The 10,000-nt window shown below is 41.6% G+C and overlaps 1 long non-coding RNA gene across 1 annotated transcript in view; it reads left to right on the top strand.

The window, feature by feature from the left end:
- LOC139757515 (uncharacterized) overlaps positions 1 to 10,000 on the top strand; it is a 66,998-nt gene that overhangs the window by 35,587 nt on the left and 21,411 nt on the right. Inside the window, exons 2-3 of the long non-coding RNA XR_011714647.1 lie at positions 3,454 to 3,564; positions 5,537 to 5,698. This is a non-coding gene — a long non-coding RNA (uncharacterized lncRNA). The remainder of the gene's footprint in view (positions 1 to 3,453; positions 3,565 to 5,536; positions 5,699 to 10,000) is intronic.

The raw sequence follows: 10,000 nt of genomic DNA, 5'->3' as shown, positions 1-10,000 counted from the left end.
GAGGTCCGTGTGTGTGTGTGTATGTGTGTGTGTGTATGTGTGTGTGTGTGTGTGTGTGTGTGTGTGTATGTGTGTGTGTGTGTGTGTGTGTGTGTGTGTGTGTGTGTGTGTGTGTGTATGAGTGTGTGTGTGTGTGTCCCAGATTACAGGTCGTCTCTCCCGCGGCGATACCCCCCCCACCCCCCTCACCTTTCTCCCCTCACGACTGCCTCCCACCCCTCACCTTTCTCCCCTCACGACTGCTCCCCCTCACCTTTCTCCCCTCACGACTGCCCCCCTCACCCCCCCGTACCCCTCACACCAGGTCCGCGTCGTCTCCCCAGGTCATCAGGTCAGGACCTGTGTAGCAACAGAAGACCTACGTAGTCTTAAATGAAATACGAAACGCATTGTCCATAGAGTTCTTTGAACATTCGATCGAATATATATATATATATATATATATATATATATATATATATATATATATATATATATATATATATATATATATATATATATTTCTCTTGTGTCTCCCCTGATGATGTGATTATTACACGAAAGTGCACTTGGGAACCTGTCGTGTTTCATTTTCCCCGTGGACTCATAGGAATATATATATATATATATATATATATATATATATATATATATATATATATATATATATATATATATATATATATATCATTTCTTACACTGGTTTATTTTTCTAATCTACGAGCAGATAAAAGTATTTTACAAACGTGGTTAGTCATTTTGTATACTGCCCTCCCTGGTGGCGACCTCAGCCTGTGTGTGTGTGTGTGTGTGTGTGTGTGTGTGTGTGTATGTGTGTGTGTGTGTGTGTGTGTGTGTGTGTGTGTGTGTGTGTGTGTGGGAGAGGTAGGAGGAGGGAGGGGAGAGGAGAGTTGAGATAGGATGGGAGGGGGACGTGGGATGGGAGAGTTAGAGAAGATGGAAGTGTTTTCACGATGGTGGTGTTGGAGATGATGATGGTGGTGGTGGTGGTGTTGGAGATGATGATGGTGGTGGTGGTGGTGTTGGAGATGATGTTGGGGGTGTTGGAGATGATGATGGTGGTGGTGGTGGTGGTGTTGGAGATGATGTTGGGGGTGTTGGAGATGGTGGTTGTTGGTGTTGGAGATGATGATGGTGGTGTTGGAGATGATGGTGGTGGTGGTGGTGATGTTGGAGATGATGTTGGGGGTGTTGGAGATGATGATGGTGGTGGTGGTGGTGTTGGAGATGATGTTGGGAGTGTTGGAGATGGTGGTTGGTGGTGTTGGAGATGATGATGGTGGTGTTGGAGATGATGGTGGTGGTGGTGGTGGTGTTGGAGATGATGTTGGTGGTGTTGGGGGTGTTGGAGATGATGATGGTGGTGGTGTTGGAGATGATGTTGGTGGTGTTGGAGATGATGGTGGTGGTGGTGTTGGAGATGATGTTGGGGGTGTTGGAGATGATGATGGTGGTGGTGGTGTTGGAGATGATGTTGGGGGTGTTGGAGATGATGTTAGGGTGTTGGAGATGATGTTGGTGGTGGTGGTGTTGGAGATGATGTTGGTGGTGTTGGGAGATGATGGTGGTGGTGGTGTTGGAGATTATGTTGGGGGTGTTGGAGATGATGATGGTGGTGGTGGTGTTGGAGATGATGTTGGTGGTGGTGTTGGAGATGATGGTGGGGGTATTGGAGATGATGTTTGGGGTGTTGGAGATGATGTTGGTGGTGGTGGTGATGTTGGAGATGATGATGGTGGTGTTGGAGATGATGTTGGTGGTGGTGGTGTTGGAGATGGTGGTGGTGGTGTTGGAGATGATGGTGGGGGTGTTGGAGATGATGTTTGGGGTGTTGGAGATGATGTTGGTGGTGGTGGTGATGTTGGAGATGATGATGGTGGTGTTGGAGATGATGTTGGTGGTGGTGGTGTTGGAAATGGTGGTGGTGGTGTTGGAGATGATGGTGGGGGTGTTGGAGATGATGTTAGTGGTGATGTTGAAGGTAATGTTGGAGATGATGATGGTGGTGGTAGTGTTGGAGATGATGTTGGTGGTGGTGGTGATGTTGGAGATGATGATGGTGGTGTTGGAGATGATGATGGTGGTGTTGGAGATGATGTTGGTGGTGATGGAAGAATTGATCGTCAAAAGCACCTTCCATCTCTAAGCTTTAGCTTGTCCTTTTTACCTAAGCTTTAAGAAGTAGATTTTGTAAACAGATAGACAGTGACAACACTGCTGGCCTACACACTGACAACACTGCTGGCCTACACATTGACAACACTGCTGGCCTACACACTGACAACACTGCTGGCCTACACATTGACAACACTGCTGGCCTACACACTGACAACACTGCTGGCCTACACACTGACAACACTGCTGGCCTACACATTGATAACACTGCTGGCCTACACACTGACAACACTGCTGGCCTACACACTGACAACACTACTGACCTGATACGTAGACTGACAACACTGTACTGACCAGGTAATTCGACACTGGCAACACTATACTGACCTAGCAGGTAGAGAATGACAACACTGCTGACCTGAAAGGTAGGCATTGACAACACTGCTGACCTGGTGGGTAAACACTGACGGCACAGCTGACCTGGCGGGTCAGGCAGTGACAACACTATACTGACCTGGCAGGTAGACCTTGTCGACGAAACTGACCCGGAAGACGAATTTGACCTGTCCGATAGACATCACTGACCTGGTGGATAGACATCACTGACCTGGTGGATAGACATCACTGACCTGGTGCATAGACATCACTGACCTGGTAGATAGACAGCGAACAAGAATACTGACCTGGAAGGGAGATTAATACCTTGGCTGACGTCACTGACCTGGCTAGGTACTGACGTCATTGACCTGGCTAGATGCCGACGTCACTGACCTGGCTAGCTACTGACTTCACTGACCTTTCTAGATGCTGACGTCACTGACCTGGCTAGATGCTGACGTCACTGACCTGGCTAGCTACTGACGTCACTGACCTGGCTAGCTACTGACGTCATTGACCTGGCTAGCTACTAACGTCACTGACCTGGCTAGATGCTGACGTCACTGACCTGGCTAGCTACTGACGTCACTGACCTGGCTAGCTACTGACGTCACTGACCTGGCTAGATGCTGACGTCACTGACCTGGCTAGCTACTGACGTCACTGACCTGGCTAGATGCTGACATCACTGACCTGGCTAGATGCTGACGTCACTGACCTGGCTAGCTACTGACGTCACTGACCTGACTAGCTACTGACGTCACTGACCTGGCTAGATACTGACATCACTGACCTGGCTAGATGCTGACGTCACTGATCTGGCTAGCTACTGACGTCACTGACCTGGCTATCTGCTGACGTCACTGACCTGGCTAGCTACTGACGTCACTGACCTGGCAGGTACAGAGCCTGGGCTGGAGACAGGTATCTAAAAGTGCTGTTCCTCCTCATCTTCACCAGGTCGCCAGGTCCCAGGTCAACACCACCCTCCTCGCGAACTCACGGGTCACGTACCGCCACTCCTTGCAGGTCACGGTTTACAGGTCACACTACCAGGTCGCCAATTTCTAGGTCAGTACCGCTCTTCAGGTCGTCAATTCCCAGGTCAACACCGCTCTTCAGGTCGTCAATTCCCAGGTCAACACCGCTCTTCAGGTCGTCAATTCCCAGGTCAACACCGCTCTTCAGGTCGTCAATTTCCAGGTCAACACCGCTCTTCAGGTCGTCAATTCCCAGGTCGGTGCTACCAGTTCACACTTCACTGCCAGTCCACAGGTCGCCACTTATCCAGGTCAGTGCGGCCCTTCTCCCAGCTGGACCTGGTCGAGTAGTACAGTACTCAGACCTGGTCGATATAGTACAGTACTCAGTCCTGGTCGATATAGTACAGTACTTAGACCTGGTCGACGTAGTTAGTACAGCACTCGGACCTGGTCGATGTAGTACAGTACTGTCCTGGTAGATGTAGTACAGTACTCAACCCTGGTCGATGTAGTACATTACTCAGACCTGGTCGATGTAGTACATTACTCAGACCTGGTCGATGTAGTACATTACTCAGACCTGGTCGATGTAGTACAGTACTTAGACCTGGTCGATGTAGTACAGTACTCACTCCTGGTCGATATAGTACAGTACTTAGACCTGGTCGATGTAGTTAGTACAGCACTCGGACCTGGTCGATGTACTGAGTACCTGGTCGATGTAGTACAGCACTGTCCTGGTAGATATAGTACAATACTCTGACCTGTTCGATGTAGTACAGTACTCAACCCTGGTCGATGTAGTACAGTACTCACTCCTGTTCGATGTAGTACAGTACTCAGACCTGGTCGATGTAGTACAGTACTCACTCCTGGTCGATGTAGCACAGTACTCAGACCTGGTCGATGTAGTACAGTACTCACTCCTGGTCGATGTAGTACAGTACTCAGACCTGGTCGATGTAGTACATTATTCAGACCTGGTCGATGTAGTACAGTACTCACTCCTGGTCGATGTAGTACAGTACTCACTCCTGGTCGATGTAGTACAGTACTCACTCCTGTTCGATGTAGTACAGTATTCAGACCTGGTCGATGTAGTACAGTACTCACTCCTGGTCGATGTAGCCCACACTCTCACTTAATGTTGTAGTAGTACATGTACTGAGCTCAGTGCACAGTGAGCTGAGATTTGGTCTCATGTGTCCTAGAATGTTCCAAGCTCACTATTCTCAGCTCATTTTTTTCTATGAAGAAATTGGTTAGTTTCTCTTTATTTTTTTTTTTAAACTATTCGCCATTTCCCGCGTTAACGAGGTAGCGTTAAGAACAGAGGACTGGGCCTTTTTTGGAATATCCTCACCTGGCCCCCTCTGTTCCTTCTTTTGGAAAATTTAAAAAAAAAAACGAGAGGGGAGGATTTCCAGCCCCCCGCTCCCTCCCCTTTTAGTCGCCTTCTACGACACGCAGGGAATACGTGGGAAGTATTCTTTATATATATATATATATATATATATATATGTATATAAAATGCACCGAAACCACAGCTCCCTTTCCACATCCAGACCCCAGAAATGTCTATGTATATGAATTAAGTTGTGAATGTGTGATTTAATCATCATTTGATAATATTTTTTTGATATATTGTCGGCAGTGGATACTGAGAAGCACATTCATGTTGTGTATCGAATAATTACATTTGAGTTTTTATTTAAAAATCTAAAATTCGAGTTTTTATTTTAAAATTTAAATATGATTTTTTTAAAAAGCTTTAGCTATAAAATTTGAGTTTTTATCTAAAGATTTGAATATAAATTTTGAGTTTTTATCTTAAAATTTAGGTATAAGATTTGAGTCTATTTAAGAATTTACATATAAAAATTGTTTTTACTCTAAAATTTAAATATCGAAAATCTATGCAAATATTATTTGTTATATCTTGTAAATTCTGATTTCCCCCAATGTATTTATTTTCAAAATTAGTATTCCTTAATTTTTATATATAAATTGTGTTTTTATCTTGTTTTTTATATAATTCTCTCCGGTTGCAACGTGAAAAGGTAACATAGGGAGGACATAGCAGCTTAGGCCATTGAAATAACGCCCCCCGGCCGAAGGCATTTAAATTTAAATGCCCTTCGAAGGACGAGGCTTCCATTGTCCTCCAATCATGACAGAAAACGTAATTAACGCTCATTAACAATTACCTTCCACCTATTAAGGTAAGACACTGTGAATTCTATTAATTATATATTGCAATTTTTTTTTCTATATATCAGTTTTCTAACGGCATTTCTATAGTTTTAAATTTACTAATGATTTTTAGGTTAATTGTTCTAACCATTAATATAGAAATTTTTAGTAGTTTTTTTGGGGGATCCTAAATAAGTTTAAAGAACATTTAAGATCATTTTTTTAAAGGCTGATATTCTGACGAAAATGGGGTGTCATACTATAGGGGGGGGACATAAGCTTCCCCGTATCTTAATCATCTTTTAATTGATAAAGAAAACGGTATGTTGGGTTTCATTAAGGCACTGACAGAAAACGTGGATTTCAGGGATCACGAACGTACATATTATTGAGATTCGGTGGTAAGATTTTCAAAAGACCGAATTCAAAGTATTATTAACTCATATATATATATATATATATATATATATATATATATATATATATATATATATATATATATCGTCGCCTTTTATTTAATCTTTTTTTCCAGTACGATAATTTTGGTGGCATAACCATTACCTCGAATATGTACATGTGTATATGTTGATATGTATATGTATGTATATGGGCATGTATGTATGTATATGTGTAATGAAAGGATGGGCCATTCTTTTAGTTCCTGGCGCTAGTTCGCTAACGCGGGAAACAGAGAATAAGTATCATATATATATATATATATATATATATATATATATATATATATATATATATATATATATATATATATATATATATTTATATTCCTATAAGTCCACGGGAAAATGAAACACGACAAGTTCCCAAGTGCACTTTCGTGTCATAATCACATCATCATCAGGGGAGGAGACACAAGGGAGAAATATAACAGTCACTTGATAATACATCGAAGAGACGAAGCTATAAGACCGCCCAACAAACTCCTTCCAATTTCTTTCTTCCAACTCTGTAAACTTGTGGGCCCCCCCTCCCCCCTAGTTTAAACTCCAGGAAAAGATGTATGATAACTTCGCCCCTCGGCGAAATTAGGCGAGTCCAAAGGCATTTTCCCTTTCCCCTAAGCCAAGAAATTGTTGACTTGTTTCATGGTAAATTATTAGCGTTTTTTTTGGGGGGAAGTGAGGAATATGAGTGGGTCAGGTTCGTTTATTATATAGTAATTAAATACAAAGCTCAATATATATATATATATATATATATATATATATATATATATATATATATATATATATATATATATATATATATTCCTATGAGTCCACGGGGAGGGGGTAAAATGAAACGCGATAAGTTCCCAAGTGCACTTTCGTGTCATAATCACATTATTATCAGGGGAGACACTTTTACTTTTTTACTTTTCCCAGAGAAGGAACAGAGAAGGGGGCCAAGTGAGGATTTTCCCCCCCCCCTCTGAGGCTCAGTCCTCCGTTCTTGATGCTACCTCGCTAACGCGGGAAATGGCGAATATGTACGAAAAGAAATGACACACACACACACACACACACACACACACACACACACACACTAGCGTACTCAGGGCTGACAAACAAGCAGTTAGAAGGTGATTCGAACTTTGTTTACCTAAGCTGTTGGCTCGAAGGCGACCCTTGTCATTATTATTATCAATTTTTTTTAATTGTTCCCCCCCCCCCCAAAAAAAAAAGGACAAATTAACGACTTGTCTGTAAACTTTTCACCTTTTTTTTCCACTATGGAGCGCGTCGAAGGGAGCCATTTTTCTTCGAGGCGTTTTTTTTAACGTTTTTTTCTTTCTTTTTTTTTTGACATCGTGAAAATTGAGCGCGTTATTTATTATTATCTTTTTTTTTGGACGCGTTTAATGTTAACGAAGTGAAGAGGGTGGGGGTGGAAGGAAGGTGTTGATGTTGGCGAATCACAGTTACCGTAAATTGGCTTAGGTAATGGCCGATTATGACGAGGGGGGGGGGGGGGGGGGGGGAACTTGACTTCAAGTTGCGAGTGATATTGGCGAGAAATAATTTGGCGACGGGGGGACATTAACGGTTTAAATTGGCGCGTTGGAGTTTTTTTTTCTATGGCAAAGATAGGGTTAATATAATTGGTAATTAGGGGAAATACGTGAATTATATATATATATATATATATATATATATATATATATATATATATATATATATATATATATATATATATATATACCATACATATTCGCCATTTCCCGCGTTAGTTAGGTAGCGTTATATATACATTGAGATGTATGGGTATGTATATGTGCGTGTGTGGACGTGTATGTATATACATGTGTATGTGGGTGGGTTGGGCCATTCTTTCGTCTGTTTCCTTGCGCTACCTCGCTAACGCGGGAGACAGCGACAAAGCAAAATAAATAAAATATATAATATATATTTACCATACGTATTCGCCATTTCCCGCGGTAGTTAGGTGGCGTTATATTATATTTTATATGTATATATATATATATATATATATATATATATATATATATATATATATATATATATATATCGTGAAAACTTGGCGTTTCAGAAACTTAGAACATGTCATATTAGATTTTTTCAATGATATTGGAGAAAGTTAAATTAGATTTTAGAAATAACATGAAACCCAGAAACGCTGAGTACAGAGTGTTGCAAAAAATAAAAAATAAAAGGTTTACGTCATGGAATATCCTTTTTCACCACACTGGCGTGACCCATGCTAATGACAACTTGACCTTCGACCTCATTAAGGTATTAAATGCCTTAATTGGTCGTCTACGAGGATTTTACCATCACCATTATACGTTAAAGGTCTTAATTAAATGCCTTACTTAAATGGTCGTTTACGAAGCCTTTTATCATCACCATCATACATTAAAGGTATTGATTAAATGCCTTACTTAAATGGTCGTCTACGGAGGCATTTACCATCCCCATTATACGTTAAAGGTATTAATTAAATGCCCTACTTAAAGGTCGTTTACGAAGCCTTTTACCATCACCATTATACGTTAAAGGTATTAATTAAATGCCTTACTTAAATGGTCGTTTACGAAGCCTTTTACCATCACCATTATACGTTAAAGGTATTAATTAAATGCCTTACTTAAATGGTCGTTTACGAAGCCTTTTACCATCACCATTATACGTTAAAGGTATTAATTAAATGCCTCACTTAAATGGTCGTTTACGAAGCCTTTTACCATCACCATTATACGTTAAAGGTATTAATTAAATGCCTTACTTAAATGGTCGTTTACGAAGCCTTTTACCATCACCATTATACGTTAAAGGTATTAATTAAATGCCTTACTTAAATGGTCGTTTACGAAGCCTTTTACCATCACCATTATACGTTTGGTGGGAAGTAGGAATCATTTAGATGCTTATGAGGTTTTTAATGATTAATATTATACAAAAATTAAAAGAGTACTTGAGCATGATTTATATAGGATGGACACTTAACTCATGGTCACCCCAGTCAAATGAGAGGACAATGTGTGGTGGTGGAAGATGACTGGCAGCTCATATGACTATAGTATTATACTCAAATTAAAACTATGGCCTATATTCGCTCTCAGGGGGGAAGCGCAAGGGAGCCCCTTTTCTATTTAATGACTCAAAAGACTTGCCATTTTTTAAACGTGGCAGTAGCCTGCCTGCTTCCCGTTTTCTTTAAGGCTATATATATATATATATATATATATATATATATATATATATATATATATATATATATAGCCTTTTAAGCATTTAGGATTGGCATCGTAATTTTAGCTTAGGAAAAGCCCGCTTTCCGATCATAATTTTAGCTTAGGAAGGCCCGCTTTCCGATCACAATTTTAGCTTAGGAAGGCCCGCTTTCCGATCACAATTTTAGCTTAGGAAGGCCCGCTTTCCGATCACAATTTTAGCTTAGGAAGGCCCGCTTTCCGATCACAATTTTAGCTTAGGAAGGCCCGCTTTCCGATCACATTTTAGCTTAGGAAGGCCCGCTTTCCGATCACAATTTTAGCTTAGGAAGGCCCGCTTTCCGGTCATAATTTTAGCTTAGGAAGGCCCGCTTTCTGATCACAATTTTAGCTTAGGAAGGCCCGCTTTCCGATCACAATTTTAGCTTAGGAAGGCCCGCTTTCTGCAGCTAAACAAGCGGGGCTGGGCTGTGTGTGTGGGGGGGGGGGGGAGGTCAAAGACCTCATCCCGTTCAATAGGGCCCCAGAGAAAGGGAGATGGGGGGCCCCCGCCCCCCCAGATGTATAAGGGGGGGGTTCCAAGCAACGTCCATTGGTCCATAATCGTTTTGGGAACGTTTTTATATATATATATATATAT

Source organism: Panulirus ornatus, chromosome 27 (genome assembly GCF_036320965.1).
Source record: "Panulirus ornatus isolate Po-2019 chromosome 27, ASM3632096v1, whole genome shotgun sequence".
Taxonomy (NCBI): Eukaryota; Metazoa; Arthropoda; class Malacostraca; order Decapoda; family Palinuridae; genus Panulirus; species Panulirus ornatus.
This window is presented reverse-complemented; position numbering and strand designations above follow the sequence as displayed.